Here is an 8,602-nt window from a genome sequence, read left to right as displayed (position 1 = left end):
TTAAAGGGACAAACAGACCTGACAACAGTGAGTGAAATTGGCATTGTGATTGTACATTTTGTTAATTTTAAGAATAAAATAGGAATTTTGTAACTTAATTTTCTCTCTTAATCTCCTCTTTCCACTGAAACAACAGCTTTGTTAAAAAAAAAAAAAGACACTATGCGTGTGTATAGAGTTTATCTACCAAATATTCTGAGTGTCGATATGAGAGTTTCAAATCCCCCGTCAGCTCAAAAATGCTTCTTGTAACTTTTTATAAAGGATGCATGTGCAGAGTTGGATGTCTGCTTGGAGGGGGAATATTTTGTGCATTTGTTTCTTTCTTTACTTAAAAACTATTTAAGATGTGCACATATGAGCAGGATTTTGTGACATCACAACTGTCAAATTGGGGTTTGAACATGCAACTTACTGTGATGTGGAAACTTGAAGCCTCCAGTGTACAAAAACCTAGAATTTAGTTACAATACATATACAGTAATAGATTTTTTTTAATGAGTGAGACTAACACGTGCTTTTAGGATATTTAACCAAGGTAATTTACATTTAATTTCAAAAGTTTATGCGTGTGATTAGAGCTCATCAGCAATATTTTCTGGATATTTGGATTAGGTTTCCCAGTCTGCTGATTCCAATTTAAATATTATGGGCGACCATTGAGCACACTGTAATTCCCCATTAAGAACATTCAGCGGTGTTATCACTTGCGTGATCGTTTTTTTGAAACAAGTAGATCTCCGAGCGTGTTGTGACGGAGGAAGCCCATATAGCGGTGTCATCTCTGGTCTGCCGCTCTGTCTGCACCAACATTGTCTTTGGACGGGGGACTGAGGCGGGCTGAGGCACAGCCAGACTACTACCACTGCCACTGCCATGGCTTCATTTCAAAGGTACACTGGGAAACCAGAGAGATGGAGACAAGAACAGAGACAGGGAGAACCCGGGGAAGCTGTTTTACATTATTCCAAGACATAATAGAGCCAATCTAAGTGTGCTCACACACGCACGTACACATGCTGAAATAGAGAGAGAGAGAGAGGAGAAGGTGAGCTACACCATCCCATGTGTTTTTTTAAGGTTCAGATTGGGAGCATTCTAGGGATTTCCCTGAATATAGATTGCATGGAAAAAGCTCCAGCTGGTTTCAGGTTCACATTCGTTTTCAGCCATGTCTAGAAATTACAATACTGAGTAGCAACGGGACCCAGACACCCAGAGAAATTAGCATAATGTCCTACATGCACGGGATGGACAGCAAAGCCCAGGCAGGCTCATTTAAGAGGACTTTGTCCCCGTTGAATTTGGTGGTTAAAGAATGATGCCAGTGATGATGTGCGCTTGATTTTTATACCAGGTTGTAAGTAGTCTTGCAGCAGTAGAAGCAGCAGCAGACTGCACTCTCTTCCTTATGCACTCAACAAAGAGCCATACAAACAGGAGTTTATGAGGATACAAACCCACTCCAATCAGATGACTGTGTGTACACACACACACACACACAAACCCACTGCTGACAGCCCATACAAACTGTTTACTTGACCTCTACAAAGATTTCAGAGGAGCAGCTCAAGCGGGAAGTGATTCTCAAGGGTCCCATACCACTCACAGAGCTGTATATCTCTGCCTATGTTTCCGTCTCCACTAACAGGGCTCTGTGTGTGTGTGTGTGTGTGTGTGTGTGTGTGTGTGTGTGTGTGTGTGTTCTCCAGGAATTCATGCATCTTGATTTCTCATTTAGTCCCTCGATAAACTCAGGGAAGGGCAGGGAACTCTCCTGTCAAATCAGCGTTGACCTCCCTGAACCTTTCTAATGTGATGTCATCGGATGGTAACCAATGACGACGGGGCCACCTTAATGTCTCAGAGGAAGACCATCTTTGAGCTCAGGCCATGCCCCACCATAAAACCACAAATTTGATCTTAATTTGATCTGAATGTAATTGAGCAATCCCCCTCTTGCTCCAGGAGAATTTCCAACTGAGTCAACAATAACCATGTACTTTGGCGCACTCTAGTGGCTTTTCTTTTAATTTAACCTCAGGGACCGGGGTGAGGGGCCCACCCATACGGTGTCCCACACAGCCAAAGGCAGGCTGGATGTCGCCAAACTAGCTCTTTTTATGTTAGTGGTAAAGTTCCAACACCCCACGTTTTGTCTCCAGCCCGAACAAAAGGTTTCACTCAATAATATGATATGAAAAGTTCTTCACCCTCACAGAGAAGGGGGGGGGGGGGGGGGGGATGTAAATGACAACTTGTCTTCTGACCTGTAATAAAAGACATGATCAATTGGCAGGCGAGTTGCATCCAGGCACTAGCCCAGAACCTCCCAGACATGGTAGGTTGTAAGGCGGCCTGAGATCCAGCACCAGAATCCATTCATCACTCGATTAAAGCGCCCCTGCTTTTGGAAACATTTGATTCCATAAAAACATTTGCTGCTAAGTGAAACGCAACTCAGAGAAAAGTGCACTTATGAAACGTAAAATGCATACATTTGATGACTCTGCCAGTTCATATTATGCAATCTGAGACAGGGCCACACCGGCTGAAAAAAAAAAAGAAGAAAAAAAAGAAGGAATTACTGTGAAAATGCGAGTGTCAGGACCATGGACAGCGACCAAACACACAAACAAAAGGCTTCTTTGTCCGAGGCCTCCGCTTCATGTCAATGTTTTAAATTATACACCGTCTCAACTGTCAAAAAATGGCAAACTGTTGCAGCATGACAGAGTGCACAGAACATAAGACAGGATAAACCTCCGCTCTGTGCCAAATATTCATGCAAAACAGGCCTTTTCCATAGGTTTCAGCCAGGCAATAAAAATTTCAAAAATGTGGGCAGGGGCCCCATCTTTGCCTGAAACTCAAGCATGAAGGAGCCTTATGTGTTCTTCCTGTCACATGAAGGACTGTTCAAATTTGATCAGGCGAGTGTTAATTGAGAACTAATGGACTGGTAATTCAGAGCAGTGAGCTCCAGTGCGCTGCTGAATGACGTACAACCCCGGTGACACTTAGATCATATTGGGGCTTTTTTTGGAAAATGATGGCCAGGGTTTGCCAGGCGAAAAAAAAAAGGGGGATGAAGGATGCCCGCCGTCGTGTCTGGTTCTGCTTTAGATATTCATCCTCTCAGTCTCCATGGATCATGACTCGTGTTAGAGGCGGGTTTTATGGTTTCTGACTGGAAAATTAAAAAAAAGCGGCGTGTTTCCTACAAGCGAAGCAATGATTTACAACTAGGAATGATAAAGTGAGCGCCCGCCTGACAGCGCGGATGTGTGAGGGCTGCTGAGGATCCAGACATGTCCGACATGGATGGGGGTGCGGTCGTATAGCGAGTGTGGTCGCCGCAGTGCGGTTATATGCACTGGAACACGGCAAAGAGGGGAAAGTTGTGGCTCACTAGCAGGTATCAATACCTGACATCATCATCTCACAATATTAGCACGGTGTCCACATCCTTCTCCAGTGACCATGGATTATTTAATGTGGTCCACAACTGGAACTGAAAACCTAACCAGTAAGTCTAACAGAGAGCATAAATACCCCCGGGCTCTGCTGTCTGCAGACATCATTTCTTACTCCCCTTCCAAAAAAAGAATCAGATACTGTATGATTATTGTTATCTCCTGCCTAGATGTGGGTCAGATTATTTAATGTGTCTCGATCACCTGGCTCAGAGCTCAGACTGTCCACGCAGGCCTGTCCCAGCATCCACGTGGCTGCACCACTAATCTAAGACAGGGGCCGGCGCGTGCCAAGAACTCTCTCTGGTGAGGTCGTCAGTCTTACCCCCAAACCGCAGGCGCGCGCCAGGCAGATCAATAATCCCCATCGCTCCACCACAAGTCACTCAAACCTCCAAGGGCAGGCGAGCGGAGGGGGGATCGAGGGACCTGCTGAGAACCTGATACTCTCTTAGATGCTCTCTGTCGCTGAGTGGAAGAGACGAGGACTCGTCTTCTGCAGATCTGTCCGCCCTTTAAACATGATCTCCTGTCAGGACATGGTTAATGTCGTGGGCGGCCGTGCTCTGATTAGATACTTCCTTCTCGGGCCTGCAGGACGTCAGCTGTCACCCTTCTCAGTAGGGTGATGTTGATGTTGTGATTGGTGTATTCCAAAAAATAAGTATAATCCCTGCTCAAAGGATTTAGATCATAAATACATACATATACATCCAGGCAGTCAGAAAAGTCCTTTCTCATTGTGTGCGCCATAATAAAAAACTACATATGGGGGGGCAGTGGCACAGTCCGTGGGGGAGTTGGGGGTTGCTGGTTCAAGTCCCCGTACGGACCAATATATGGTGATGGACTGGTAGCTGGAGAGGTGCCAGTTCACCTCCTGGGCACTGCCAAGGTGCTCTTGAGCAAGGCACTGAACCCCAAACTGCTCAGCCCCCCCCCCCCCCTCCACACACACACACAACACACACACTCTGACATCTCTCCATTGGTGCATGTATAGGTACTGAGCATGTGTGTAGTTCAGGCCTGTGTGTGATAACAACAGAGTGTAAATTGTAATTTCCCCTTGTGGGACTAATGAAGGATTCTTTTTTTTTTTTTTATGAAAATAATAGAATAGAAACTAACATCAAAAGAGAAAATTATCGCTGATGAAAAACCACTTTAAACTTGTTTTTTTATCGGACAAATTAGAGTGTCTGGATAAAATGATGTTCAGGTTCAGCCTACTTGACACGGTGCTTCAAGCTCTTTTTTGTGAAAATATTGTGTAAAAATAAACAAAAAATGATAGACCTGCGGTCTGCGGTGGGCTACGTCCGTTATGATCAAGGTTTTTGTTTAGTTCCTGTTTAATTTTGTAGGGTCACGTCCCATGTGTCATGTCTTGTTTGACGTCCCGCCCCGTGTGTTCCCACCTTTCTGATTGGCTGCCCTGCCTTGATGTGTTTCACCTGTTCGTCAGCCCTCACGTCACATGGTTCTCGTTACTACCCTTGTTGCCTTGTTTAGTCTGTGTGCTCCCGTGGTCGGGGGTCAGTCGTACTTTGAGTCAGGAAGTCTGCCTGTGTCTAGTATCTAGTGCTCTGTATCCTGTTTTATTGATTACTGCCTGCTTACAAGTTTTGAGATCATTGACACTCTCCCTGCTACATCCTCATCTCTTCTACTGTGTCTGTAACCCCTGTTAATTCTTGTTCATAGCTGGGGTTTGTTATGTAGTCTACACAGCAACGCATGAACGCAACACAGTCTATTTCAAGGGGTAAATATTCATGTAAATGTAAAAGAATTCGGATATTAAAAAACAGAATACCTGTCTGGTTCGGGTCAGGCTGGGTCACAGGACACATTTTTTCATCCAGCTGATTAGAAGAGGCTTCGAGGATTCTGGAAATACCTTCAATACAGCAGTTAAATGTTAAACAACCTTCAGAGGTATTTATTCAGAAAAACAGATGTATTATGATTACATTCTGTCAATGTCAAACCGGGGGGGTTACGTCTGGTCTATGTATGCTCGTACAGAAAAGATCTGAAGTGCAGAACTGGATATCGTATGAGATTACACAGCAAATTAAGCCCTTTCTGCTGCTTTTGCACTTAAAGGACATGGATAATACGGGGTTTTGACTAAAATAGCGAGACAGTATGAGGTAAACCCAAACTTCACCTCAGGCTGAAACATATGTGTCTGTCTCCTGAGTGCAATATCTATGGAAAGCAGCCCGCTGAAGGAGCACTGAGGTCTAACTATGGGTCTGGCCCTTAATTGGATCACAGGTCTGTTTCTGGTGGGTCCTCACATGTCAAACGCACCAGTTTGTTTTAATCAGCTCAGGTCTCAAAGCAGGGCTCAATTTAGACAATTTATGCCTGAGCTGAAAAGGTTTACTAAACCTGGCTATAAAAGTGCGCTGTGTGTGTGTGTGTGAGTCCCTGTCAGCCCATGTGGACTCCCCGTGCTATGATGGCCTGGCCAAGTCCAGCGACTGGTAGATCCACTGGGAGTGTAATAACAGATTAATGTGGCGTGCCAGGCCCCATGACCAGACGTGTTTGACGTTAATGCTCCACTGTATATTATCCAGCTTGCAGAAATGTTGGATGTGAGCGATGGGATCCAAGGACAGGGATGTTTAGGTACTAATTACCAAACAGCAAGGCACAAGTTTCGCTCCATATTTCCTTACTCCTGTGGAAACACTAGGCAGGCTCCATTTATTTTCTTTGACTGTTGTTTCTGGCAAGGCCGCGTCTCAGTAAACACCACTCGCCCCACCATTGTAAATCCGACAAGCGCAGATCTTTCAAGTTAGACTCCTTTGAGGAAAAATGGAGACAGATCGGATGGCGGCGCTCGGGTTTTCCGTCTTAATGAGAGAGTGGAGAAGAGGGATGGCGTTTGATCCCTGGCATGGAAGCCTCTATTTAAGCCTGTCAACGGTCATCACTCTCTCTCTCTCTCTCTCTCTCTCTCTCTCTGTTATGGATGGAGAAACAGAACTGCACCACTGAATTTGATCAACTCAGTCAGGCGCACTTAACCCTTTTCAAGATGGCGATCCAGGCTCCACCACCAGCACCACTACCTTTTGCTATCATTGAGACAGACCTCCCGCCCCCCTTCTTGACAACCTCCAAAGTATCAATGTTGATTGATCACCTAGGTGGAAAAGAGAAGAGAGAAAAAAAAAAAAGGCAAAAAAGCAGATCTGTGAAAATATTATTTTATTTGTGGAGCTTTGCAATGAGCAAGGCTCTCAGTCATCATGCTCCAATTTCATATCACATGTTTGTCCAAACCACACAAGAGCCTCATGGTTCTTCAAGGAAGTATCGCTACAGTCCTGACACCAAGCCAAAGACGATAAGCCCCAAGACAAATTTCCATCCCTCCTCTGTGTGGACAATGGAACTTTTGAACTTGAACTTTAGCCCGTGGAGGTTGATCGGCTCCTCAGAGTGGATGAAATGTCTCCCTGATGGAGGGCTGGAGGGCAGAGCTCCTGACCAGCATGGACCTGGCCTGGAACACGCTTTTCATCGCAGGCACTAATGGCTCTACCTAATCAGGCTTGATTGAGGCTGCTAAATAAATACTCTCTCCATTCATAATATCATGTGTAACTTAAGACAAAATCAATACCTTGACTGAACACGTACTCAGCTCTGGCTGCTTTACATTTTCTTTCAGAATGAGTCCATCAGTGACATTGGCATGGATTTTTTTATACTTCCAAAATAAAGGCACATTGAGGATTTTTCATATCTTAAAAAGAAGCTCTTAAATAATACAATTTCAAACAGATTCATGCATGCAAATAAATCAGAAGCTTTGTTCAAAGCTATCAATGCCCTCGTCAGCAAGTCTTGTTCTTCCAATCTAACATTATGAAGCTCATATATTTATTAAAACAGTCGTTCTTCAAATCAATATTTCAGAAGCAGGAGTGAATTTCAAGATATGTGTAAGCTCAAGGAAACAAAACGACTACAGCGACAGTAATGACAATCAAAATGGATCTGCGGATCGCAGAATATTCATCTTCAGCAAAATAATAATCAATCAGAAATGAATCAAGGTGTCTCCCCAGGAGCAAAAGCTTGATAATAAACACTGGAGTCAGACTAGACTTCTGCGGGTTTGGGAATGACGGCCCTGACATCAGCAGCTAGTAAAATGTTTGGCCCTGCGGACCGGTGGAGTATGTACTGTATGAAAGAGAGCTTTGTGTTATGAGAAATAAATACAGACGGGACACCATCATGTTTGAGTGAGAGTCTTATGTCAGAAGTTTCACAGCACAGCAGCAACATTTGAACGTGATTTAAAGCCCTGCAAATTAACTTGAATGTGCTTGATTTATCTTCTGCTCCCCATTTCTGTAATTGCAAAACCATATAAAGCTGTAAAGCAGGAGCCTATAAGCCTCCCTCTAACTTCTGTGACATCGGACCTGTGTACTGTGACAGACAAAAATTATTTCTGGTTCCTGAAAATGCCACTGAAGGCGATTAGAAAAGGACAGTCACATGTATGTTGAAAAGTACGGAATGGGATTAGGGCCACTGGTGAAAAATGTATTCAAGTTCTGACTTTAATCTCAGAATTCTGAGAATAAAGTCAGAATTTAGATTAAAGTCAGAATTCTGAGAGTAAAGTCATAATTCTGAGAATAAAGTCAGAATGCTAAGAGTAAAGTCAGAATGCTGAGAATTAAGTCGGAATTTAGATTAAAGTCAGAATTTAGATTAAAGTCAGACTTCTGAGAATAAAGTCAGAATTTAGATTAAAGTCAGAATTCTGAGAATAAAGTCAGAATTTTGAAATTAAAGTCAGAATGCTGAGAGTAAAGTCATAATTCTGGGAATAAAGTCATAATTCTGAGATTAAAGTCATAATTCTGAGAATAAAATCAGAATACTAAGAGTAAAGTCAGAATTTAGATTGAAGTCAGAATTCTGAGAATAAAGTCAGAATTCTGAGAGTGAAGTCAGAATTCTGAGAATAAAGTCAGAATTTAGACTAAAGTCAGAATTCTGAGATTAAAATTAGAATTCTGAGATTAAAGTTTGAATTGTGAGAGTTAAGACAGAATTCTGAGAATAAAGTCAGAATT

At 43.3% G+C, this 8,602-nt stretch overlaps 1 protein-coding gene across 2 annotated transcripts in view; it reads right to left on the bottom strand.

The window, feature by feature from the left end:
• Positions 1-6,693: 6,693 nt before the first annotated feature.
• The window catches only part of clic5b (chloride intracellular channel 5b), a 17,252-nt gene continuing 15,343 nt past the window's right edge, over positions 6,694-8,602 (bottom strand). For both annotated transcript variants that reach the window (XM_032543615.1, XM_032543616.1), the window contains exon 6: positions 6,694-8,602. This exon is cut by the window's right edge and continues 359 nt beyond it. The gene's annotated coding sequence lies outside the window, so the exon portion shown is untranslated.

This window comes from Etheostoma spectabile, chromosome 18 (genome assembly GCF_008692095.1).
Source record: "Etheostoma spectabile isolate EspeVRDwgs_2016 chromosome 18, UIUC_Espe_1.0, whole genome shotgun sequence".
Taxonomy (NCBI): Eukaryota; Metazoa; Chordata; class Actinopteri; order Perciformes; family Percidae; genus Etheostoma; species Etheostoma spectabile.
This window is presented reverse-complemented; position numbering and strand designations above follow the sequence as displayed.